Genomic DNA, 26920 nt, shown 5'->3' on the forward strand with positions numbered 1-26920 from the left:
AATGGCCGGCATCAGCTTTCTAGTCTGCAAGCCCTCTTCCAGCTCGGGCCCTCCTCCAGCTCAGGACACAGAAGAGACAAGACCAAAACAGACGTGGTTTGATAATACCATACATGGGTAGGAAAGGGCGGAGAAGGGCAAAATGGGCCAGGAATGGTATGGACCTCCCCAGCAACTATTGCTAGGGGTTAAACTGGTAGGATTAATAATAATACCCTGCAGGCACGGAGGGTCTTGAGGGTAGAAAGAAGATAGATCAAAGGAATGGAATAGGTGGGGATCTTTCAGGCAAAACAATGATTAAGTGGATAGTAAGTCTGATAAGATGAGAGGATGGATGTCCCCTCAAGTCAAGCCCTGCCAAGCTCAACCACATCCTCATAATTTCCTGACAATTGAGTACCATTGAACATTCAAGAAATCCATGGGTCAAATATTGACATTTATTTTATTGATAAAAAAATGAAGAGGGCCAGGCCGTGATGCACCTGGTTGAGTGCACACACTACAGTGCACAAGGACCCTGGTTCAAGGCCCTGGTCTCCACCTGCAGGGGGAAAGCTTCACTAATGGTGAAGCAGAGCTGCAGGTGTCTATGTCTCTTTCCCTCTCTATCTCCCTCTCCCCTGTCAAATTCTGTCTCTATCCAATAAATAAAAATAAACAAATATTTTTAGAAATGAAGAACTGGGCGTTGGGTGGTGGTGCACCTGGTTAAGCACATGTTACAATGCACAAGGACCCCTTGTCCCCACATGCAGGTGGAAAGCTTTACAAGTGGTGAAGCAGTGTTGCAGGTGTCTATCTCTCTCCTGTCTCCCCCTCTCCTCTCTATTTCTGACTGTCTCTATGCAACAAATAAATATAATTTTTGTAATTTTTTTTTTTAAATGAAGCACTGACAAGTGATTTCTTGTTTCTCTGGATGCTCAGAGAATTCATAATGGTACTCATGCTAAGGTGACTTATGTTTTTCATTCTTGCCATACTATATAAATTCCTTGGGCCTTACTGAACTACATATTGATGACTACAGTTTCTAGATCTACTTCAGTGATATTCTTGAATTGTGCCTTAGTTCCCTTCAAATTAGCTGTTTTTCCTTTGTGTGTCTACACACGTAGGCATGATCAAAACATACATTTTCAAAACTTAGGTCTTTTAAATTGCCATTTTTGTGGGCCTCCCCTCTATACACAATCTTGGTGCGTGGACAGCAAGATTCAGTCTTTTTAAAATAGCTCCCGAGTCATGTTTGGGAAATTACCACATTTGAAAACCACTAACTTAGTCTCAGACCAAACAGAGCTGTGACAGCAATATGGAGAAGGCACCCAGCATACCCACACGCTGATCAATCTTCCCATTTTAAAACAACACGGTTACACTTCAGATAATTGGAGATCAGCTTTATAATATTTTGTTTGGAAGAGGGCCAAATATGGAAGTCAAGAAATAAAAAGGGGGGACCTTCTCTCTGGGAAGGAACTTTGATAATGAACAGCAATGAAAATATTTTAAGATACCACTTGGCATAGCATCACTGTCCTACTTACTAGTGGGGAGAAAGGGAAGCTTTCATTCAGGAGACAGAGACAGACACAGACACATTATGCCCTCCACCATTCCTAAGACTTCAGCACATGGTTACCGTGTCACATTGGATGATCAGTCATGATCAAGAAAGAATTCCAGTAATCATGGTATTCTTGGGTACAGTGAATAAGTACAGTTTTAAAGGATTTCAGCAGGAGGTGACGCACTGGATAAACGCTTTGGACTCTCAAGCATGAGGTCCTGAGTTCAATCTCGGGTATTGCATATACCAAGGTGAAGCCCTGGTTCTATCTCAGAATAAATCTTAAAGGCGTTCAGTAAAGAGGGTTAAAATGAAAGTAACTTTTTCTTGAGAGGGAGGAGGCAGTGGAGAGGGAGGGAAAGCTACTACAGCACTGCCTCACCGCAGGTGAAACTCTTCCCCACCCCCAGGTGTTTCCATGGGTGGATGTGGTGGTTCTGGATGCCTCCTCCGCGATAGCTTTGGGAAGGAGTTAGCGGGGTTGCACTAGGGCTCCCCCTCCTTCCCCAGCCCCTCAGTGGAAGCCGCGGAAACCTGCAGCCCTGGCTGCAGCGCCCCCCATTGCTGGAGGGCCAAGAACCTCTGGCCGCGGCCCCTCCTCAGTCTCTGCTGTCGTGCAAACCAAGGCAAAAGGTTTCTGCGCGTTTGCCTGCGGGAAGAAAAACAAGCAGAGAAAAACCAAGCAACTAACCTCCACGTTTTCAACGGAAGTCAGTATCTGGGTTTTTTTTTTTTTTTTTTTTTTTTTTTTTGCTTGCTATAAAGACCCCCGGGCCGAGGTGTGGGACGGGGGGGGGGGGGGATTTGCTCACATTTGACCCTTGGGGACTGGGGTTTTGCCCTGCAGGGAGTGTCTCCATGTCTCTCTCTTTCTCGCAGCACCTGTCAGCGTCGTGCTCTCGGGCTTTGGGGGGAAGCCCACCCGGGGCATCGCCGCGGGGTCTGGGGCTCTCCCGACCCAGGGCGGCGCGGGTGGTCCCGGGAAGGTCTACGAACACCCCCGCCCGCCGTCCCTCCCACGGTGGCTCCCGGGCTGGGCGCGGGGAGGCGAGGACGCGGCGGGGCCTGGGAGAGCACCGGGCGTCCCTCCCTGCAGGGCTGAGGGCGCGGGGCTCGCGGCGGGCGGGGGCGCGGGGGCTCTGGGGCGCGAGGTCCCGGTCGACCGGGGGCGCCGTCGGCGGGGCTTGCGCAGCCGCACTCGGCGCGGCGTCTCCGGGCTCCTCCTCCCGGCTGGCTCCGTAGTAAGCATGGCGGCGGCGGCGTTCGTGGTCCCTCGGGTGAAACAGAAAGCGGGAGCTACCCGGAGAGGGAGCGAGGAGCGAGGCTGAGGCGGCGCCCTCTCTGCCGGGAAACCACGCCGACAGCGCCGGCGGCCCGGGAGCTGGCTCCGCCGCTGAGAGGGCAGGACGCTCGGGAGCGCGGGGAGCGGCGCCGCGGGAGCCGCCCTCCTCTGCCTCGGAGCGGCGGGACGCGGAGGTGAGGGCGCGGGCGCTGCCCCCGGGGGAGGCGGGGAGACCCAGCCGTCCCAGGCCCGGCCCGCCCGGAGCTGCCACCGCGGAAACCGTTAGGCTGGGTCTGCAGGGCCCGGCGCCGAGCGGGCTTCAGGCCCGTCGAGGGGGGCGGCGGACTGGACGCGGCCCCCGCGCGGGGCACCTGCCAGGCGGGCGTCTCTCGGGGAGGCGCTTCGGGGGGCGCGGCCACGGCGGAGCCGCCGGTCCGGAGGAAGGCGGCGCGGACGACGCTCCCTCCGCCCCCCGCCCAGACCCGCGTGCCGCGGCCAGCAGCGCGGCTCGCAGAGGCTCGGGGTTCGAGCGCGGAGCCCTCGGCCGGCGATCTCGGGGCAGCTGGCGAACTTGAGCGCTTTGCAGGAGGGAGAGAGGGAGTTTGCCCCGCGCCTCGCGGGGTTACAAAGCTCGACCTCCCGCTCGGGCGTGTGGGCGCCTGTTTGTCAGCGCCTGCACCTGGCCGAGCCAACCACCTGTTCCGCGGGGAGGCGGCCGCGGGGCCGCGGGTGTCGCCCAGGTGAGCGGCCCAGGTCTTTGAACTTCAGACGCGGCGGTGGGAGGACGTCCTGCGCTTAGGTGAAGACGCTGGAGCCTGAGCCGCGGGCTGCGGGGGGCTGCTGGGACCCACGCGGTCAGTCGCTCAGCGTGCTCGTATTAAGCTGCGAGCATTTGCAGCCTTGCGGTTGTTTGGGGGGGGGGGTGGCATTGCGAATTAAGACGTTTTTCTTTTTCCCTTTGTGAAATTTCATGCAAATTCCTTTGGCTAGCTAGACCACTATGTTGGATCAGCTCTGAACTGAAAAACAGCAGGCTGACCAAATCATATGTATATTTCTTCTTTTACGGTCTAATCCTCTTGTATGGGTTCAGTGAGGACTTTTTTTTATTTTTAACTAATTTATTTTAAGCAACGGAACAGCACGATTCTCTGGCTGCTTGCCGTGCCCAATGTTAGTTTTCTGAGACCAGAATTGCTGTGCGCTTTTCCGAAGGTCGAGCATGAAATAGCAAAAGTTGACCTGTGGCGATGTTTTGTCGCCGCCGAGCCATTGCCAGCGTCAGTGCTGAACATATGTCACCCGGCAGTGGGAGCCATATGTTAGGCAGGGACCCATTAAGTTTGGTGACGACGGTCCTGTGTTGGGGTAGATAGTTTTTATGTGTTTACTCCGTCTGTAATTCCTGCCATCGGTAAGCTTTGTTAAGGATCATCTGAAAATGTTCAAGAGAAATGAGCCTCCTCTTAAGATATTTTCTTGGTTGGTTGCACATTTTCTTTTTTTCTGTTTTGTCCCCCCCCTACCCCTATGTCCAAATAATGAGATGAAACGCTCAGACACTTACATGATAAAAAACACTGATGTTTTTTTTTTAAATACATCTTTTGTGTTTTGCCTTTAGCTTTTTAGTCCACTGATATTCTTGCTATCTCTAATAATGCCAGTTACTGGGAAGAAGGGATGATGACAAGGAAAAAATATCTTGTTACAATTTTTGGTAATAATTTTGTATTATTGTTATTTAGCACAGCCACAGGCTTTAAAATTTTACTGTATTTTCTTTCCCTTCGTGGATCATCTCTCAGTTTTCTTGTTTAGGTTAACTGAATTTTTTTAGCCACCTGTAAGCCTTTGTCTGAATACTCAAAATCATTGAACATTCAGGAAAAATAAACTTCTGGTTAGCTCTGGCCTCGCTCACATAATTGTGAAGTTAATGTTCTTCTCTCAATAATATCCATGAGAAAAAAAAACGATTCTAGGATTATCTTTTGCTGTCATCACTTCCCCTCTCTATGCGAGTAATTGAAAGCTGTTTTGTCTGTTATGAATCTAATAGTTTTTTAATTGTAAAATGTCTACAGTATAGTAATAAGCACATTTAATTACTAATTTAAAAAAATTCTTTATGACAAGCCAGACAGGTCTACAAGATTATGAAGCCCAGAAAATAAAGGGTGAATAATTAATATTCTTATTCTCTTTAGTTGTTTTACTTTGGCAGTGAGCACTTAATTTGTACTACATTCATTTTTAGTTTAGTTTTATGGGTAATGTTTATTTTAAAACATTTGTTACATGTTTTGTGTTTGTGTCCAAGATGTATGTATAGATAAAACAATGCAATTTTAAGAGGTTTGTTATTAATGTCTTGGTGCATTTTTCCATGAAAATGAGTCTGAATGCTATCTTTAGAAGTGATGTAGAGAGATACACATGATTCCAAATAGCTAGGTAATCAAAAGATTTAAAAAAAATTTTTTTTCTACCAATCTCTAGGAAGACCAGATAATTCATAACAGTATAAATCCAAAGATTTGAGAATCTGTCCATGTCTTTGCTGTTGAACCTTTAAAGCTTCAGTTTATCACATTTCAAAAAGAAAAATCGTCTCTGGATAGCAGTGTCAACCTTTGATTGGTAAAAGGAATTGAGTTGAAAGGTAATTTGGAGTGGGGGGTGGGTACATAAATGTATTCTAAGCTTTCATAATTTTGTTAATATTTTGTTGTCATTTTGTTTCAGAGGCCTTTATCCAGTGGTCTCTTAATCTCTTGATTCCTGTCTATTAGCCCCCTATTGTAGTTTTTGCTTGTTTAAGTGTGCCATGTAATCTGTGATCTCCCCTAAGTTCCGGCTGAAAGAGCCTTTGATATTTCCAGTCACTTAACACCCGTTACCAGTTCTATTTTTTCTTCCAAATAGGTGCAGTTGTGAGATGACAAGTAGTAAGATGATGAATTTTTATTAAGTGATAGGATACAGAAGCAGTATGCTGTGTTTCTTTCATGTTCTTTACAAACTAGCTTAAGAGATACCAGACCAATACACAGGAAATCATTAGCCAAAAATAGGAAGGCATTAATATTCTGTGGCTTCAGATGTAACTTGAAGTGTGAGACCAGCAAGGGCTAGAATGATCCTGGAAGACATTTGGAGGAAGTCAGACTTGCAGCTTAGGAAGGATTTAGATAGCAAAAAAAAGAAAGACATTCCAGAAAAGATTGATAGTCAGAACTGGGGAGTGTAGTAGCAGTCTGAGAACACCCAAGGACAAGTAGAAGAAAGGTAAAGTAGTTTTCCCTAGAGCCATGGTCAAAAGAGGGTCGGACTAAAGAGCTTGGCTGTGTTGTTATGAACCCATCACTGAAAGAACTATAAATCTGTTTTCACAGTTTTATATTAGTAGCATGCCTTTATGTATAAGAAGACCTTATATGCCTTATATATGTTGTGTATTTTATTTGTTTGTCAGCATCAGCAGACTTTCTGTAGAGTGCCAGACAGTAAATACTTTAGGTCTTGCCAGACATATCTGTTGAGTTGGGTTTTTGTTTGTTTTTCACAATTAAAAAGAAACATTAAAAAAATTCTTAGCTCAGGGAATCAAACAAAACCAAAGCAGCTGTGCTCTGGATTTGACCAGAAGGTCTAGTTGGTTGACTCTTGGCTAATAATTGGCCAGGTAATTGTCCATATAGCACATATGAGGCACTTTTCTATCATTTTGTCTACATGATTGCTTGGTGTGTTTTGTTGTGGCTATCAGTTTTCTTGGACTTTATAGTTAAAAAGTGAAGAAAAGGGGGTCGGGCGGTGGCGCAGTGGGTTAAGCGCACATGGCGCAAAGCGCAGGGACCGGCATAAGGATCCCGGTTCGAGCCCCCGGCTCCCCACCTGCAGGGGAGTCGCTTCACGGGCGGTGAAGCAGGTCTGCAGGTGTCTATCTCCCCCCCCCCCCCCCCCCCGTCTTCCCCTCCTCTCTCCATTTCTCTCTGTCCTATCCAACAACAAAGCAATGTCAACAATGGCAATAATAACCGCAACGAGGCTACAACAACTAGGGCAACAAAAAGGGGGAAAAATGGCCTCCAGGAGCGGTGGATTCATGGTGCAGGCACCGAGCCCAGCAATAACCCTGGAGGAAAAAAAAAAAAAAAAGTGAAGAAAATATGCAGAAATAACTACTACTGCAGTTATTTTGTGACTAAACTTCTAGCAATAGCCTAGACTAGGTCTTAGTTCTCAACTAGGAAGTGAGAAGAAAAATCTCCGAGCCAGGCTTCAGAACAGTGAAAATAGCTACACCAGGACTTCATTTAGACCTAGTATAAAGTATGCCAGCTGCCTGTTCTGCTTTTAGATATTTAAACTACATCTGGTACTTCAGAAACTGAAACAAGGGTGCTGGTGACCTATAAGTGACAATATGGGACCAGCCCATAGTAAGCCCTGTGTTGTTTCTTTAAGTAGTCTAGGATGAATTTTCAAATAGTTAATAATAGTTAATAAGCTGGACATTCCTCTAACTTCAAGAACAGTCACAGTTGTAGGACAGTTGATAACTAATATTTACATCAATGAGTTTGAATCAGCAACTTAAGGCAGAGAAGCAGACTTAAGGCAGAGAAGAAAGACCTAGAAATTTCTCAAAATAGTTTCATTAAGATTGCTGAAAGATAAGGTATATTGATTTAAAAGAGAATTACCAGTTATTTTGAAAATCCATTTGCATGAAGCATCTCTTTGAAATTTATAAATTTATGGGTGTGTATATCTAAGATAATCCTATTACCCTTAGCACTTTGCTTTTCATTTCCCATTACTAGATGAATAGCTGTTCCTTAACTTATGAATTCATAAGTCAGAGAATGTTACTCTATATTGTGCGGCAAAAGAACAAGAATATAGGGGGCTGGGCGGTAGCTCAGCGGGTTAAGCGCACATGGTGCAAAGTGCAAGGACCACCATAAGGATCCAGGTTTGAGCCCCCGGTACCCCAACTGCAGGGGGGTCGCTTCACAAGCAGTAAAGCAGGTCTGCAGGTGTCTTATCTTTCTCTTCCCCCTTTGTCTTCCCGTCTTCTCTCGATTTCTCTCTGTCCTATTCAACAACAACAACAGCAACAACAATAATAATAACAAACAAGAGGGGAAAAAAATAGCCTCCAGGAGCAGTAGATTCATAGTGCAGGCACCGAGCCCTAGCAATAACCCTGGAGGAAACAAAAAACATCATAAGAGCATTTCTTCTTTTTTTATTTTTATTTTATTTATTTATTTTAATTTATTTAAAAAAGGAGACATTAACAAAACCATAGGATAAAAGGGGTACAACTCCACACAATTCCCACCACCAGCTCTCCATATTCCATCCCTTACCCTGATAACTTTCCTATTCTTTATCCCTCTGGGAGTATGGACCCAAGGTCATTGTGGGATGCAGAAGGTGGAAGGTCTGGCTTCTGAAATTGCTTCCCCGCTGAACATGGGGCATTGACTTCTTTTTTTTTTTTTTTAAATGCAGTGGTGAGTTTTTAAATATTTATTTATTTATTTATCTTTGCCTTCAGGGTTATCTCTGGAGCATGGTGCCTGCACCATGAATCCACTGTTCCTGGAGACTGTTCCCCCCCCCTTTTTTTTATTTGTTATTTGATAGAGACAGAGAGAAATTGAGAGAGAAGGAGGAGATAGAGAGGAAGAGAGACAGAAACACCTGTAGACCTGCTTCACCGCCTGTGAAGTGACTCCCCTACAGGTGGGGATCCGAGGGCTCGAACTGGGATCCTAACAGGTCATTGCACTTTGCGCCATGTGCGCTTAACCAGCTGCGCTACCACCCGACTCCGTATTTTTTACCCTTTTGTTGCCCTTGTTGTTTATCGTTGCTGTTATCATCATTGTTGTTAGTAGTACTGTTGTTATTATTGTTGTTGGATAGGACACAGAGGAATGGAGAGAGGAGGGGAAGAGAAAGACACCTGCAGACTTGCTTCACCGCCTGGAAGGGACGACCACCCCCACCCCCCCGCAGGTGGGGATCCAGAACTCTAACCGGGACCCTTGGCCAGTCCCTGCCCTTCACGCCATGTGCACTTAACCCACTGCGCCACCGCCTGGCGCCCAGAGCATTTCTTAATTGAACCAGTAAAAATGTCCTGTCTGTGAGAAGTGCAGGAAGATGTATTAGATGGGCAGCTATCAGTGGTGCTTTTTTTTTTCTTTCTAAACCATTATAACCAATCAAGCAAAACCCCCAAACTTAACTTTTAAAATTTTATTTATTTATTGGATAGAGACAGATAACAAGAGGGAGAGAGATACTTAACAGCACTACTTCACTGCTCAGGAAGATTTACCCTTGCAGGTGAGACGGGGGATAGGGCTTGAACCTGAGTATTTGCACACATTGTATTGTAACATGTGCTCAACAGGGTGCACCACCACCACTCCAAACTGCACTTTTGTGCTTTCATTTATGCTAGCATTTTCCAAGTTTAGTAAGTGTATATACTGTATTAAGTTTTAAGGAGTGGTATAAATGTTTTGAATTGAATTTCAGCCTTTGTAAAAACCTTCCTATAAATTTTTCTCTAAGTTTTTTGCTTTAAAGAGAAACCAGTAATTCACTGCCCTACCTCTCTTTTGTCAGTGCTTGAAATAATTTCACTACAGTTCTTTTCATGTCCTTGCTAGAAGATAAAGTAACTTGGATCTTAGTTCCTTACATTCTTTTAGTCATATGATCTCAAGTTAGATTTTTTTTTTTTTAAATCTTAGTATCTCAATCCTTAACATGGAGAGAGTAATATCTTTCCTCACAGAAATAATGTGAGCACCTAGATATGTTGGAAGCCATGAAAACGAGTGCCATATAAATGTTTATATCAGTACTACTATATACTAGAAGCAATGTAGACTTTTCTTTATAAGTAAAACTAGAAATTATGAGTTCAAGTTTTAACCTACCAAATTCTGTAAATATAATATTTTCCCAATAAACATTTTGTTTACTCAAAAGTTTTAACTGCTTTCTTGGCAAAAGAGAATCTATTAAAATGTTCTTTCCAATCTTAATACTCTTTTAGTGAAGCCCACTGTTTCTTATTGTAAGGCAATGATGATCTCTGTTCCAAGAAACTTTGGCTATTTTTTCCAAAGTGGAGTGGAAATATGCAAACATGAATTCCTTATGGTTTTCTCTTATTCAAATGAACCTTGAGAGCTTGTTTGGAGGTTCTAGCAGGGGAACGCAACTACTTGTATAACCTAGATGGAAGACCGGTTTGTCTCTATTCGGGGAAGGCGGTCCTCTTCGACCAAGCACACAACTTCGGGAGGGACAGGAGGGACGCACATGGAGCTGTGAGGGAGGAAGGGGACGCCTGCCTAGCCAACCAGATCAGCCGAATCAACCCTGGCGATCAATGGGGTGACAGATGTCACAGCCAGATCGCCCTCACATCCTCTCTTATTCAAATGGAAGACTATTTTCATATCTATAGTAACATTCACCTGTTAAACTCTGCCTTTTAGTCCCTTGAGTTTCTAATTCCTTTTAAAAGTCTTTTTATATATATTATATTTATTTTGGATAGAGACAATTGAGAGGGAAGAAGGATATAAAGGGGAAAAGAAAGAGACATCTACAGTACTGCTTAGTCGATCCTGAAATTTCCCCACTGCAGGTGGGAACTAGGGGCTTGAACCTGAGTCCTTGTACACTATAATGTGTTCATTCAACCAGGTATGCCACCACCCAATCCTTATTTTTTTAAACCTTGCACATACCCTGCTAGATATGTGGTGGTACTCTCATTTCACAGGTTATACTCGTATTTCTTATTGATTTCCATATCTTCCCCGCCAGCTCCATTCCTTCCTTCCTTCCTTCCTTCCTTCCTTAATTTCTTTTTTTGCCATAAGGGCTATCACTGGGACTAAGTGCTTGCACAGGCCCACTGTTCCCAGCAGTCATGTTTTTTTTCCTTTGTTTTTGATAGAGGAAGAAAGACACCTGTAGCACTGGCCTACCAGTTGTGAAGCTCCCATCAGACATGTGGGGACCAGAGACATGAACCCAGATCATTGAGCATGATAACATTTTTTGCTCTGTCTACCCGGTCCTTCGTCACTTTTTTAAAGACATCTTTTGTGCTAGTTGCTAGAAGTATATATAATATGTGGGCTGGGTGGTAATTCACCCTTTACCATGTGCGAGGGACCCAGATTAAAAGACCTCAGCCTCTATATGGAAATATCACTCAGATAGGTCTTGCTGTGTGTCCTCTCTGTCTCCTTCCTTTCACTGTCTATCTGGAGACAGAGGGAATGGGAAGAATCCCACAGACGTCTGCTTTTTGTGATAAACTCAGAATATCATGATTTTGTACATACTATAATATCTATATTTCTTGTTTCAACTATTAGATTGAATCTTTTGACTTAACAGTACTACTGATGTTGGCATTGTTTCTTTTTTTCTTTATACAGGAGCAGAGAATAAATATTTTAGGTTTTTTGGCTATATTATCAGTAGTTTTGTTGGCAGCTACTATATTATTCTGTACGAGCATAAGGCCAACTACACATACATTATAGATAATGGGTATGATTGAGTTCTGATAAAACTTTATAGGTAACTGCAGTGCTGAATATGATTGCTTGTCATATTCAGAGATAGAATACCCAGTAAATTTTAATAATTAATATATATATTAAATACTTTCTATGTTTAGGGTACTATTTCAAATAATTTTACATGTGTTATATACTAAATCCTTAAAACAAACCTGTGACAGACACTATTATCAACACGTTGTTGGAATTGAAGCACAGAAAAATTTAAATATACCTAAAATCATACAACTAGTAACTGAAAGACTTGGGATTTGAACCCAAGTATTCTAACACTAGGCCTTACTTAGACTTTGAATCATTAAGTCATACCAGTTCTAATATGTTGACTTCCAAGAGTGTAATATTGATTTGATATCAAGGAGCACTATAATTCACTGTACTAGCATATTAAAGGGAAAATATAATATGTGACTATCTCATTGGCAGTAAAATAATTATTTTCTAAGGCTCAGTTCCTGACAACTGTTTTTGTTGTCTTGTTTGTTTTTGCTTTTGTTTTTTGTTTGTTTTTACCAGAGTACAACTCAGCTCTGACTCAGGTGGTGTTGGGGATTGAACCTGGGACTTCAGCCTGAGGCATGGAAGTTTCTTTTTGTAACCATTATGCTATCCCCCTTACTCTCTTCCAACTCATAATCAACAAGAAGTATCCTTCTTAAGGGTCTCTGTCAGAAATACATATCAGTGAAAGCTATGAATGTGGCACCATCCATAGTACACCAGTAACCATGCTTTATTGAGATCATCCCATATTCATTCTTCTCATTCTGGTTTATCTCATTTAACATAAACCTTCAAGCTCCATCCAAGATGAAGTAAAGAAGGTGAATTCAATATTTTTAAAAATATTTTAATGGGTAGAGAGAAATTGAGAGAGAAGAGGGAGGGAGAGAGGAGAGACCCCAGTACCCCTACTTCACCGCTTGAGAAACTTTCCCCGGCAGGTGGGGGATAGAGGCTTGAACATGGGTCCTTGTGCATTACAACATGTGCACTCAACTGGTTGCACCACCATCTGCCCCTAATTCATCATTGTTAATAGCTGAATAGTATTCCATTGTGTATATCTACAACAACTTACTCAGCCACTCGTTTGCTTGTTGGACACCAAAGTCGCTTCCAGGTTTTGGCTATTACAAATTGTGCTGCTATGAATATAGGTATATAAATATCTTTTTGGATGGATGTGTTTGATTCCTTAGGATATATCCCCAGCAGAGGAATTGCAGGGTCATAGGATAGGATAGGTACATTTCTAGCCTTCTGAGAGTCTTTTACTTTGGTACAATGTGCCAACTCCAATCCAGGTTCTCCCTTGTGTTTTCTCTTCTGATCCTGTTTTTCAGCCTCTGCCCATGAGTGAGATCATCTCAAATTCATCCTTCTGTCTCTGACCTAATTCACTTAACATCATTTCTTCAAGCTCCATCCAAGATGGGTTGAAAATGGTGAAACCACCATTTCTTTTTTTTTATATTTATTTTATTTATTTATTCCCTTTTGTTGCCCTTGTTGTTTTATTGTTGTAGTTATTATTATTGTTGTTGTTGTTCGATAGGACAGAGAGAAATGGAGAGAGGAGGGGAAGACAGAGAGGAGGAGAGAAAGATAGACACCTGCTGACCTGCTTCACCGCCTGTGAAGCGACTCCCCTGCAGGTGGGGAGCCGGGGTTCGAGCCGGGATCCTTATGCCGATTCTTGTGCTTTGCGCCACCTGCGCTTAACCCGCTGCGCTACAGCCCGACTCCTGAAACCACCATTTCTAATAGCTGAGTATTATTCCATTGTGTATATATACTACAACTTGCTCAGCCACTCATCTTTTGTTGGACCCCTGCGTTGCTTCCAGGTTTTGGCTATTAAAAATTGTGACTACAACAATAAAACAACAAGGACAACAAAAGGGAATAAATAAATATATAAAAAAATTTTTTAAAAATTGTGTTGCTAGTTGGTCCGAGAGTTGTGGTTTATTGTTAAGCTGTTTAACAAATTGTGTTGCTATGAACATAGGTATACACAAATCTTTTTAATGGATGTGTTGGATTCCTTAAGATATATCCCCAAGAGAAGAGAATCGCAAGGTCCATAGGTCCATTTCTAGTCTTCCAAGAGTTCTCCAGACTGCTCTCCACAGGGGAGAATACAGGTCCATGAAAGATGATGAATGACATAGTGGGGGTTGTATTGTTAAATGGAAATCTGGGTAATGTTACGCATGTACAAACTATTGTATTTACTGTTGAATGTAAAACATTAATTTCCCAATAAAGAAATAAATTATTTTAAAAAAAAAGATATCTCAGGTTCATAGATTGGAAGTATTAGCACTATCAAAGTGACTATTCTAACCATAGCCATATATAAATTTAAATCAAGCTCCATCAGGGTCCCACCAAATTTTTTTTTTAAACCAGAGCACTGCTCAGCTCTGGTTTGTGGTGGTGTGGGGGATTGAACCTGGGGCTTCAGAGTCTCAGGCATGAGAGTCTCTTTGCATAACCATTATGCTATCTGTCCCTGCCCCCCCCACCAAAATCTCATTTCCCCCCCCTTTGTTGCCCTTGTTACTGTAGCCTCGTTGTGGTTATTATTATTACCATTGTTGATGTTGTTCGTTGTTGGATAGGACAGAGAGAAATGGAGAGAGGAGGGGAAGACAGAGAGGGGGAGAGAAAGGCAGACACCTGCAGACCTGCTTCACCACCTGGGAAGCGACTCCCCTGCAGGTGGGGAGCCGGGCTAGAACCGGGATCCTTACTGGGGTCGTTGGCGCTTTACGCCATGTGTGCTTAACCCACTGCGCCACCGCCTGACCCCCACCAAAATCTTTTTAAGAGAATAGGAAAAGCTACAAACAGTCTGGAACCAGAAAATACCTAGAATTGCTAAAGCAATCTTTAGGAAAAAAATAACAGAACTGGAGGTATTATAAATAAAGATGATAAAACTACTTAAAAAATTATTTTTTAATGAGTCTGTTGGTAATTTTTTTATAACATTTATTTACTGATGGGATAGAGACAGCCAGAAATCGAAAGAGAAAGGGGTGGGTGATTGAGAGGAAGAGAAACAGAAAAACACCTGCAACCCTTCTTCACCACTCACAAAGTACCCCCCCCCAGGTGGGGACCAGAGGTTCAAACCGGGTCCTTGTACATTTTAACATGTGCACTCAACCAGGTGTGCCACCACTCAGCCCCCAAGAGTTATTATTCAACAAATAAATAAAAGAACCATACAAGGGATCAATGAAGTGTTAGTTTGTTGAAAAAGTAAACAAAACTTAGAAACCTTTGGACAGGCATATTATAAAGAAAAAAGAGAACACTCTAAAGTTTGTATAGAAAGAGGAGATATCACATCGAACACCACAGAATTTAAAGTATTATGCAAGGCTTCTATGAGCAAGTATGTGCCACCAAGCTAGAAAATTTAGAAGCAATGGGAAAGTTCCTAGAAACATATAACCTTCCAAAATTGAACTAAGGGGAACTAGAAAACATGAACAGACCAATCACAGCCAAAGAAAAAATTGAAAAGTTATCAAGAACTTGCCCAACAATTAAAGTCCAGGCCCATATGGTTTTACTATTTATCATTGAATTCCACAAGACCATCAAGGAAGAGTTAGTACCTATATTTTCTAAGCTTTTCCAAAATATTTAGAAGCCACAGGAATAATCCATTTCACCTTCTGTGAAGTTAGCATCACCCAGATACCAAAATCAGACAGGGACACAACAAAAATACTACAGACTGATATCTCTAATGAACTTAGATGCTAAGATATTGGAACAATTCTTGTCAACCAGATATAGCAGTAAATATATTTAAAAGATTGTACATCACAAATTTTATTACATTTTTAATTATAAACCTAAATTCTAAAATACTTGAGAAACATTTTAATAGGCAACAGCTGTATTAAAAAAATCAGAAGACCTACATGGATGGAGAAATAACTATATTCCTGAATGTGGCAACTCAGTACTATAAGTTGGCAGCTCTCACTAAATATAGTCAGTAAAGTCAGTGTTATTCTAATCAGAAATTCAACAGGAACTTAAAAATGAACAAACATGTCTAGAGTTTTGAGGAGAAAAATACAAGAATGACCAATAAATTTTAAAAGAAAGCATAACAGTGAGCAACTAACCCATCAAAGGTTAAAAAAAAAACCAAACCTTTAAAATTATCACTATTTAAATAAGAAATCACAGTTAGGAATAGGCTTGTTGGTGAAAGAAACAGAAAAAGAATTCAGGAGGAGCTCCATGGATACAGAGGAATTTAGTGCATAATAAACCAGTGAGTAATGGAACAGTGAAGCTGTACTGTGGCATAGGTGGCTATCCAGTTGAGGTAAATATACAAAAGTAAATTTACTTGGAAGTAAATAAAACAAGTTGATGTACAAGAGACCTTTTCAAGTGAGACATCAAAGTTAGATGTCATTAAAAAATAGTGGATTATAAGTTAATATTCAAAGTGTGCAACATATACGTATACATTATTATACATAGATACTTCCTGATTAACTCTCAAAATTAAGATCTAGATGGAGTAAATATTTTTTTAATAGCAAATATTTTAGATGTTAAAAAAATACCTTTGAGGTGCATAATATCCTGCAAGCAGGACATCAGACTTAGATAAGCATTACAAAAGGCAAGCAATAGACTGGGATAAAAGTATTCGACATGTAGTAGAAAAAGTTAATGTTCAGAGTTCATAAGGTATTTCTGAAAGTCAGGTTCAAGCCCCTAGAACTATATGGGACCACCATACATGGCATAAGGAGAAGCTCCTTGAACTGTAGAACAGTTTGTTGGTGTCTCTTTTCTCTTGATCTCTTTGTTTGAAGGTAAAAGAAAAAAGTATATGCCATGGAGTCAACTCAAGTGCAAGGCTCTGGGGGAGAAAAATGCAGTAATAAAGTTTTGAAGAGATACTCAATTGCATCAGTAGTCAAAAAATAAAATTAAAATGTCAATGAGATTAGATTTTAAAGACATTTCCCAGTTTAATACACTAGTCTTAAATTAAAAGCAGGTGCTCCTAAACTGCTCAAGAAAATATAACTTGATTATTTTTTTTAGAATATTTTGACAGTGTATTTCTTAAAATGCATACTTCTGAACTGGATGCTTCATTTCTTTATATCTAATTTAGAAATGGGTATCATTGTTCCATAGAGAATATTATATAATTATTTCCTGCAGGGGGGGAGAACTGTAAAAGTTGGGAACATCCCACAGTTTTCATCATTAGAATTAAAAAAAATTAATGTCTTCATGGTAGAATATTAGGCAGTCATGCAAAAGAATGAAGTAGCTATAGGATAATGTCAGTACTTCAGGAATGTCTTAAGATATTTTACATAAACAGCTAGACACTGAACAGGATATATAGTTTATTTTACTCAACAACTGCTTCTCCAAGCCCTGACAAACTGATAAATTTGGAGGAAAAAATATCTGAAAGGATACAGTTAGAGAAGTAGGAGTTGGATTGTGGGCCTGGGGACAAGTTAAAGACTGTTTCTATGTATGATTTTGAGACTAAAACATAGAACTGGTGTGATATGACAAATTATTAAGATAAAAGCATTTAAATTGGGCATATATGATTAGATCTTGTTACCACCTTACCTTCTAATCAGACAATCTTGATTTACATCTTTCCCTGACATTTTTTTAATGTTGGCAGAGTGAGACCACAGCACCACTCCATAATTTATAATGTTCTGTTTTTGTCTTCTTTGTATATATGTGTTGCTGGAGATCAAATCCAAGGTTATTCATGTGCAAGACTTACACACTCAACTGCTGATCCACCTCCCTGGACCTACTGTGTGTGATTTTTTTTTTTTCTTTTTGGTGTGTGTGTGTATGTTCACAGATGAAGCAGAATTTTCATCACAAGCAATATTAGAATATAATGGACTGATTAAAACACTAACAAATAATTGTCAATATAAGATTTTCTAGTGACAATATTTTTCAATAACAGAAAAAATTTAAAATGTCTCAAATATTAAACAAAGAATTCATTATGCTCAACACTGCATTAAAAGACATGTATAGACTTTTAAGCAGAAAGAAAATTAGACCACATGGAGTATTTAGAACCACAGAAGAGAATGAAGAACACAGAGTATGATAATAGCTAGGGTAAATGTTTTTAAGTTTTTCAAAATACATATTTGATATTTTTAGAAAACAATTGACTATTAAATATACAGTAATTGGTGTATTGCACTAAAGTAAAAGGCTCTGGGGTGGGGGGAGGCCTCAGGTCCTGGAACATGATGGCAGAAAAGGACCTATAAACCATTAATTCCCCAATAAAGAAGATTTTATATATTAAGAGTATCATTTGTAACATAAGTGTAAATATGCTAATAATTACTCAATCTGGAAAGGAAGAAATTAGACACAAGGTTCTGATATGTACACCTGAAATAGTATCATGTTGCTTGAAGTTAGACTGTGATAAGTGAAATATGCATGTTATAACTGCTAAATCTACCACTAACAGCAAAAGAATTATAGTCTTTGACTATAGAGAGATGCAATGATAAAAGAAATAACCTAAAGCAAAGCAGATAAAAAGGAAAGGGAACATGTAGGACAAATAAGTGATTGTCAGAAAAGTCATGATACATTTTTGCATAGAAAAATACATCAGGATTTTCCTGACAACCCAAGAGAAAGCAGATATAGGATGGTAGATTTAAATACAAACATATTAATAGCCACATCACATATAAATAGCCTAAAAGTATAAATGAAAAGGTTGTGGCCTAAGAGATGACACAGTGGTTAGAATGCTGTAGTTACAATTATGAGGTTCTGAGTTCAATCCCCAGCACTAAATGTACCAGAATGATGCTCTGGTTCTCTCTTTCCTCTCTGTAGCATTAATAAGTAAGTAAATTTTAATATAAAAACAATGACAATCAGATTAAGAAAATTAATACCCAAGTATATCATAAGAAAGGTACAATTCCCACCACCAGAACTCCATACCCATCCCCTCCCTTGATAGCTTTCTTATTCTTTATCCCTCTGGGACTATGGACCCAGGGTCATTATGGGATATAGAAGGTGGAAGGTCTGGCTTCTGTAATTGCTTCCCCGTTGAACATGGGTGTTGGCAGGTCGATCCAACCTGTGTCTCTCTTTCCCTGGTGGGGAAGGGGTCTGGGGAGGCAGGGCTCCAGGACACATTGGTGGGGTCGTCTGCCTAGGGAAGTCAGGTTGGACTGATAGTATCATGATATCTGAAACCTGGTGTTGGAAAAAGAGTTAAGATATAAAGCAGAACAAATTATTGACTAATCATGAACCTGAAGGCTGGAATATTACAGTTAAAAATTTGGGGTCTCCATTTTGAAGATAGCTATTGGGCCTATTTTAGTTATAGTCCAAAGGGCCCATGACTGCTAGTTTTTTCCTGAGCCTGACTTCTGATACGCAAGTGGACCCAAGTTATTGTCCGGGGAAATGTTGTCATGGCTGGAAAAAAGACTAAAAAGCTGGATCAGGGAAAAGAGTAGCTCCCATTTATGGGAAAGGTGTATATACATTGTTGATTGTAAACCCTATTGACTTGATCTGGGGTACATATTCAGCTTAGGAGCCTATGTAATCTCTGTATCCGTGTAGGTCTGAGCTCACATTTTGTGGACATGAGTAGGAACTTTCCAAGCTGCCCCAATTTCAGGACCCATCTTACTCAGTTGGTAGATAGAGTATGTTGTCCAGCCTCACTTCAGAGGATGGAACATTCTTTACCATTATTTATCCACATTGAGCGCAAAGTTCTGTGGGGGCCCACAAAAGGGTCCATTGATGGAGATGTCAAGTGACAGTGGTGAGAGGGATCAATAAGCATAGTTTTAAAAGGCTTGGTTTTAAAAGACTTCCATGGAAAATAAAATATTTGTGTTCTAAGAGTTAAGCAAATTTTTCATATCAGCATCAATTTATATATCATTTCCTACTGATGAAGAATAAAAACCATAGTTGCTATAATCATAGAACCAACTGAGCTTACTGGGGAAGAACACAGCTAGATTGGCTTCAGTTCCACTCTCCTTGCTTATTATTGTGGAACTTCAAACATGCCACTTAACACAAAGTGTTTCTACATTGTACATAAAATGAGGATGGTGATTGTGTGTTACTTTGGTGTCACCATATAAGATTACTATGAGATTTAAATATGGTAATAAATAAATTCATAAAGGGCACTAGAGCCCTTTATGAATGTTTTTAAATTTTTGTTTATTATTAGAGACAGAAATTGAGAGGGAAAGGGAGATAGGGAGACACAGACACAGGCAGCTCTGCTTCACTCATGAAGCTTTTCCCCTGCAGATGGAGATCAGGGGCTTGAACCTGGGTCCTTGCACGCTGTAGTGTGTGCGCTTAAACCAGTTGTGCCACTGCCTGGCCCCACCTGCCCCTTCCCACCCCCATGAACTTCTAAATTCTAGTTAAGTAGGTTTGTTATCATTTTATGATTATTTCTTTCTTAAGGGGGAGAATTGGGCTTTGAACCCAGGTCCTTGCACTCGATAATGTGTGTGCTTAATCAGGTGAGCACCACCCAGCCCCTTATTTTTATTTATTTTTACTAGAGTACTGCTTATCCCTAACTTATGAGGGTTGAACGTAGGAGCTCAGAGCCTCAAACTTGAAAGTTTTTTGCATAACTATAATACTGTCTCACCAACCGAAGAAACCTACTTTAAAAACAAATTCAGGGGCAGGGTGGTGGCGCACCTGGTTGAGTGCACATGTTACAATGCCCAAGGACCCAGGTTCGAGTCCCCGGTCCCCACCTGCAGGGGGAAAGCTTCATGAGTGGTGAAGCATTGCTGCAGATGTCTCTCTGTCTCTCTTCCCCTCTCTTCCCCCTTCCCTCTTGATATCTGGCTGTCTCTATCGAATACATAAAGATAATAAACAAAATTCAAAATGCAAGGTTGGACTGAATATACTTTGAATGCTAACATTCAAAAGAAGGCTGGAATGACTATATTAGGTTAGAAGTGATTCAAAGATTATTGAGATATAAAGAGGTCCATATTCATAATAATAAAGGGATTGAATCCACTATGAGGGCATAAGTTTTTATTCATGTAATAAAAAGAGCTTGAAATTAACATGATAGAACTACAAGAAGAAATAGACAAATTTTACAGAGATTCCAACAAACCTCTCTCACTAAGTGTAAGGACAAGGTAAACAAAATCTAAAACCTAAAATTAAACATTTCATAGAGGAAAATGTAAGGGGGTTTCTTTATGACCTTGTATTAGGCAAAAAAAAAAAACCAAAAAACTATTAAATACAGCACCAAAAGCACCATCTATAAAAAAAACATATCAGTAATTTGGGCTATTGTCATAATTTACATTTCTGCTCTTATAGTAGCCTTGAAAAGAGAACATAAGGTTAAGCACAGACTGAGGAATTCTTTTTTTTTAAATTATTTATTTAGTTATTCCCTTTTGTTTTCTTTGTTGTTTTATTGTTGTAGTTATTGTTGTTTTTATTGATGTCGTTGTTGTTGGATAGGACAGAGAGAAATGGAGAGAGGAGGAGAAGACGGGAAGAGAAAGACACCTACAGACCTGCTTTACTGCCTGTGAAACAACTCCTTTGCAGGTGGGGAGCTTTGCTTTGTGCCACGTGCACTTAATCCGCTGCACTACCGCCTGATTCTCTGAGAGGAATTATTTATAAATCACTCAGCTGATGAAGGACTGGTATGCAAAATATATACAGCACTATCAAATGAGTAACTAAAAAACAGCTTGTAATAAACCGGATAAAAATATTGAGTAGATAATTAACCAGAAAGCTACATGGATGCCAAATAAGCATGTGAAAACATGTAGGACCCCATTTGTCATTACAGAAGTGCAAAGTTTTTTTTTTTAATGTTTGAAATAGCTATTTTAATTAGAATTGGCTTGACTTGTAATCTGACTGAAATATCCATAGGCAATGCCAAAGGTTTCATTAAAGATAAATTATGTCTTAGACAGAGCTTCACATAGAAGGTGTTCTTATCTCTTCATTTGAGGTCCAAGAGTGTTCTTATAGGATAAAGTTTTCAAAAATGGAATTTACATTATATATAAACGTCCTTGCCATCTTTGTTTTCATTAATACTTACTAGTTGAGTGTTAAGATCTGTATGAACCTGGCATAACTTGGGAGCTTTTGGAAAGTTTGAGTCTTAATCTAAACCTATTGAAATTTAGGCTACTTACAGCTTTGGACTTTTAAAAAATAATGGTTCTAGTGGTCCAGGAGGTGGTATAGTAGATAAAGCATTGGACTCTCAAGCTTGAAGTCCTGATTTCAATCCCTGGCAGCATATGTACCAAAGTGATGTCTGGCTCTTTTTCTCCTATCTTTCTCATTAATAAACAAATAAAATCTTTAAAAAAAATAATGGCCCTATATACTGTCATATATCTGTTTTTGTTAAACCTATATAGGCATTTCTTTTTCACATATGCTAGGAGTCTAATAGCTAGACGATAACAAGGCCATAGAATACTTAGTTGATCAGCTTTGGTAAATAATACCACACTAGTTTCCAAAAGTAATTTTGAGGTGTTTGTTTTTTTAACCCTCATTCCACATGTATGTTCTACTTTCTCCACATCCTCACTAATACTTGATGTTCCCAGTCTTTTCTCATTTTTGTTATCTTCCTTAGTATCTGGTAGTATTTTATTTTGTTTATTTTTTATTGCCACCAGGGTTATCACTGGGACTCAGTGCTGCCACTACAAATTCACTGCTCCTAGCAGTTATTTCTTCATATATATAGGACAGATAGAAATTGAGAGGGGAGGAGTAGATAGAGAGGGAGAGAGAAAGATAGACACCTGCAGACATGCTTCACTGCTTGTGAAACTTCTTCCCTGCATGTTGGGAGCAGGTCCTTGCACATTGTAATATGTGCATTTAACCAGTGCAGTATTGCTCAGCCCCCTCATTTTTATTTTTAATTAGATTTTTCTTAGGAATTAATGAGCTTGGGTTTGGGAAATGGCACACCTGGTTGAGCACACATGTTATAATGCCCAAGAACCAGGGTTCAAGACCCCGGTCTCCACCTGCAGGGCTGAAGCTTTGCTAGTGGTGAAATAGTGCTGCAGGTGTCTCCTTCTTTATCTCCCCCACTCCCCTCGATTTCTCTATATGCAATGAATAAATAAAATATTATAAAATAGAGATTAATGAACTTTAAAATGTTTTTATATGTTCATTAGTCTCTTGAATTTTTGCTTTTATGAAAAACTTGTCAGCTCACTAAGACACTAATAATCAAAATAACAAAAGACAAAAATAATTTTTAAGGCTCAAATGCGGGTCCTTGCACTCAACCACATGCGCCACCACTCGGCCCCCAAAATTTTGTGGGGTACAGAAGGTGGAAAGTCACTTCTGTAATTGCTTCTTTTTTATATATGAGAGAGGAGGGGAAGACAAAAAGGAGGAAAGACAGATACCTGCAGACCTTCACTACTTGTGAAGCAACCCACTGCAGGGGGGGAGCTGGGGCTCAAACCAGGATCCTTACGCTGGCCCTTGTGCTTTGCATTATGTGCGCTTTACCAGCTATGCTACCTCCCAGCTCCCTGTAATTGCTTCTACACTGGACATGGACATTGGCAGATTCATACCCCCAGCCTGTTTCTGTCTTTCCCTCGTGGAGTTGGCTCTGGAGAGGTGAGGTTCCGGGTCACATTGTTATCATCTGCTCAGGGAAGTTAGGGCAGTATTTTTAGGTCATCTACATGTTAGTTATCAAGCTCAAGCAAAAATTACTAAAGTCATGGGCCCTTAGGAACATAGCTAAAATAGGCTTCCTAGCTTCTATCCACTCTAAAATCCCTATTCTCATCTGCTGTATTCCTTTCTGGTTCCTGTTTATTAAACATTTTGTCCTGCTTTATATTTTACCACCTTCCAGCCACCAAGTTGCATATGCTACTATGATTCCATCCAGAATTCCCTGGGCAGACAATCTCACCTCTTCAGAGCCCTACCCCTTAGGGAAAGATAGAAACAGGCTGGGGGTGTGGATTGACCTGCCAACACCCATGTCCATCAGAGAAGCAATACAGAAGCCAAGACTCCCACCTTTTGCACCCCAAAAAGAATTCTGGTCCATAATCTCAGGGGGAGAAATATTAGGGGAAGATGACCAGAGGGTTCTGAACTCCAATTCCATCAGGACCCAAAGAAGAAGAAAGGGGGGGGGCATTAAGAATTAGCAGTAGTTGTAGGTGTGACTTAGAAAGGAAGAGAAAGCAGGACCATAAAAAATGGGCAAATATATATATATATATGGTTATAGAAATAATATCTGTGACTTAGGGGGAACTACTACAGTTTCCAGTGGGAATAAAGACACAAAACTCTGGTGGTGGGAATGATGTGGAATTATACCCCTGTTATCTCATAAGTATGTTAGTATTAAATCACTAATCAAAAAGTTTTTTAAAAAATTGAAGTAGGGGGGGAAGCATAAAGTACTTTTAAGGGAACCTTTTTGATAGAACTGTTAGCTGATTTCTCAGCAGAAACTAAAGGATTGGCATATTGCTCAGTGGTTTAAATGGAGATCTCCAAGAATAATTTATCCAACTAGATGATTATTTCAAGTTTGAAGAATTGATGAAAAGAGCTTTGCAGACAAATAACGGGTAAAGGAATTTATTACCACATAAACTGGCCCTATCAGAAGGACTTCTATAAAATGAAAATAGGGACCCAACTGGTAGCACATCCAGTTGAGCACTCTTGTTACCATATGCAAGAGCCCATGATCCAAGGTTCAAGCCCATGGTCCCCATCATGAGCTGGGAAACAGGTCTTCACTTGTCTGTTTTCTCTCTCACACTCTATATCTTTCTCTCCCCTTTCAGTTTCTGTTGGTCTTATCAAATAAAATACAAGGGGATGGGTGGGGAGGGAAGAATGGCCACCAGGAGCTGTGGGTTCATAGTTCCAGCACTGAGCTCCATCAATAACAATAACCCTGGTGACAATAAAAAAATATATATTTTCACACATAGGGAATAAATACTAAGCAAGGAAAACAAGTAAAAGCAAAACTTGAATTCATTCTGCTGAACTGATATTACCAAAGGCAGTTGACGAGTTTATTTGTGGTCACATGCTAACTTGAATTCACAAAGTTTGTGATAACTACATTATGAGAGACTTATTGAGAGAAACTGATAGTATTCTACACAGGATTGAATGGAATTTTAAAGTTTCTAGACACAATTTTATTTGTATAACTGAAGTCTCCAGTATGACAAATGAAACCAGCTGCTTTGCATGCATATAATATAATGCATATAACTATACAAGAAAGGAATTAATTAATCAGTGGAACTTATGCTGTGTTATAGGTTTGTTTGTTTTGGTTTTTCAGGGTGAAAGACAGGGAGAAAATGAGAGACAGACATTACAGCACAATTGAAGCTTTCCACCTGTAGGCTTTGCCTTGTGGTGGCTGGCTGCCCAGGGCTCAAACCCAAGTGCACTTAGTTAGAGACACTTACAGTAAGTGGATAAAGAAGGTATGGAATATATACTAAATGGAATACTACTCTACAATTAAAAAAGATGATTATGTCCTTCCTAACAGGATGGAGTTGAAGCTGATTATTCTTAGTGTGAAGTGAGTGAAGAGGTACAGGATAACCAAATGGTTTCATTCATATTGTAGAATAAAGAGAATTGAAATACATGAATTTGCAAAAAGAAAAAAAATAGCCAACTGTCTTACTAGGAACTGCTGTAGTTATTGTGTGTGTGTGTGGGGGGGGGGGGGCACAGAACTTTGGTGTGTGTGGTATGAAACTATACCCCTACATTTTTTTAATCATTTTATTGGGAGGTTAATGGTTTACAGTTGATTATGTGGGTATAGTTGCTTATCTTCCTATGATAGGTGTCTACAAAACACTCTCACTCCCAACTTAGGTCTTTTTCTATCATCATCATCATAAAGTGTCCCCACCCCCAACCCTCTCTCTGCTTCTTTCCCAGAGTCCTTTGCCTTCGTTCAGTACACTAAACTCAGTCCAGGTTTTATTTTGTGTTTTCCCTTTCTGTCCTTGCTTCTTAAGTTCCACCTATGAGTGAGATCATCTGGTGTTCATCCTTCTCTTTTTGGTTTATCTCATTTAACATGATTCCTTCAAGCTCCATCCAAGATGAGGCAAAGGAGATTAGTTCACTTTTAACAGCTGAGTAGTATTCCATCGTGTATATATACCACAACTTTCGTTTTTTTTCTTTTGGTTTTTTTTTTTTTATTAGTGATTTAATAATGATTGCCAAGGTTGTGGTATAAGAGGGATACAATTCCCACCACCAGAGTTCTGTATCCCATCCTCTCCATTAGAAATTTCCCTCTTCTTTATCCCTTTGGGAGTATGGATCAAAGATCTTCATGGAGTGCAGAAGGTGGAAGGTCTGGCTTCTGTAATTGGTTCCTCACTGGACATGGGTATTGACAAGTCAGCCCATACCCTCCAGCCTGTTTCATTATTTCCCTAGTTGGGTAGGGCTATGGGGAGGTGGGGTTCCAGTACACATTTTATACCACAACTTTCTTAGCCACTCATCTGTCATTGGACATCTGGGTTGCTTCCAAATTAGGGCTATTATAAATTGTGCTGCTATGAATAGGTGCACATACATCTCTTTGGATGGATTTATTTGTTCCTTTTGGATATATCTCTAGGAGAGGAATTTCCAGGTCATAGAAAAGGTCCATAGCTAGCATTCTCCAGACTGTTCTCCATATAAGTTGGGCTAATTTGTGAACGACTGTTAAATCACTAATAAAAAAAAAAGTTTTTTTAAAGAAAACTTCGATCTGTCTTTTGAAACTAAACTATGATTTTAGCATCACAACTACATTCTAAAGTTTTATAATAGTGGTTTGCAAGTTTAGCTAAAGATTATGTAAAATATAGATTATAGTGACAAAAAATTCTTAATGGTGTTTTAAAGCTCACCAACTAAAAGAATGAGTTACTTATAAATTTTCTCTAGTTAATCCAAAATTAACTTTCCTCTAGTGTTTTTAAATCTGTCTTCATAAACTATATTATATAACTTGCAAGAGAACCTAATTTATTTCCCATCTTACCTTTTTTTTTTCTGTCAGAGTAAAATTTTTTTCACATGACTTGAAGTTTTCAGTGATTTTATTGGACTACAATAAATGTAGCAATACAAATAAAAGTCAGGAGTTGTCTTAAACATACTTATATCTAATATGTAAATTGTATCAAGTTTATGAGATAGTTAAAATATTTCACACTTTGGTCTTAAGTACAAAATTTT

General features: G+C 40.2%; 1 protein-coding gene across 5 annotated transcripts in view; it reads left to right on the top strand.

Moving 5' to 3' along the window:
- The first annotated feature begins 2171 nt into the window (after positions 1-2171).
- Positions 2172-26920, top strand: part of FNDC3A (fibronectin type III domain containing 3A) — a 135760-nt gene continuing 111011 nt past the window's right edge. For 2 of the 5 annotated variants that reach the window (XM_060194855.1, XM_060194861.1), the window contains exon 1: positions 2916-3055. The gene's annotated coding sequence lies outside the window, so the exon portion shown is untranslated. Of the gene's footprint in view, positions 2290-2915; positions 3056-3478; positions 3602-15852; positions 15873-26920 lie in introns of those variants that run through there. The other 3 variants (XM_060194856.1, XM_060194858.1, XM_060194857.1) reach the window with 3 other exon arrangements.

The sequence above is a fragment of the Erinaceus europaeus genome, chromosome 7 (genome assembly GCF_950295315.1).
Source record: "Erinaceus europaeus chromosome 7, mEriEur2.1, whole genome shotgun sequence".
In the NCBI taxonomy this organism is placed as follows: domain Eukaryota; kingdom Metazoa; phylum Chordata; class Mammalia; order Eulipotyphla; family Erinaceidae; genus Erinaceus; species Erinaceus europaeus.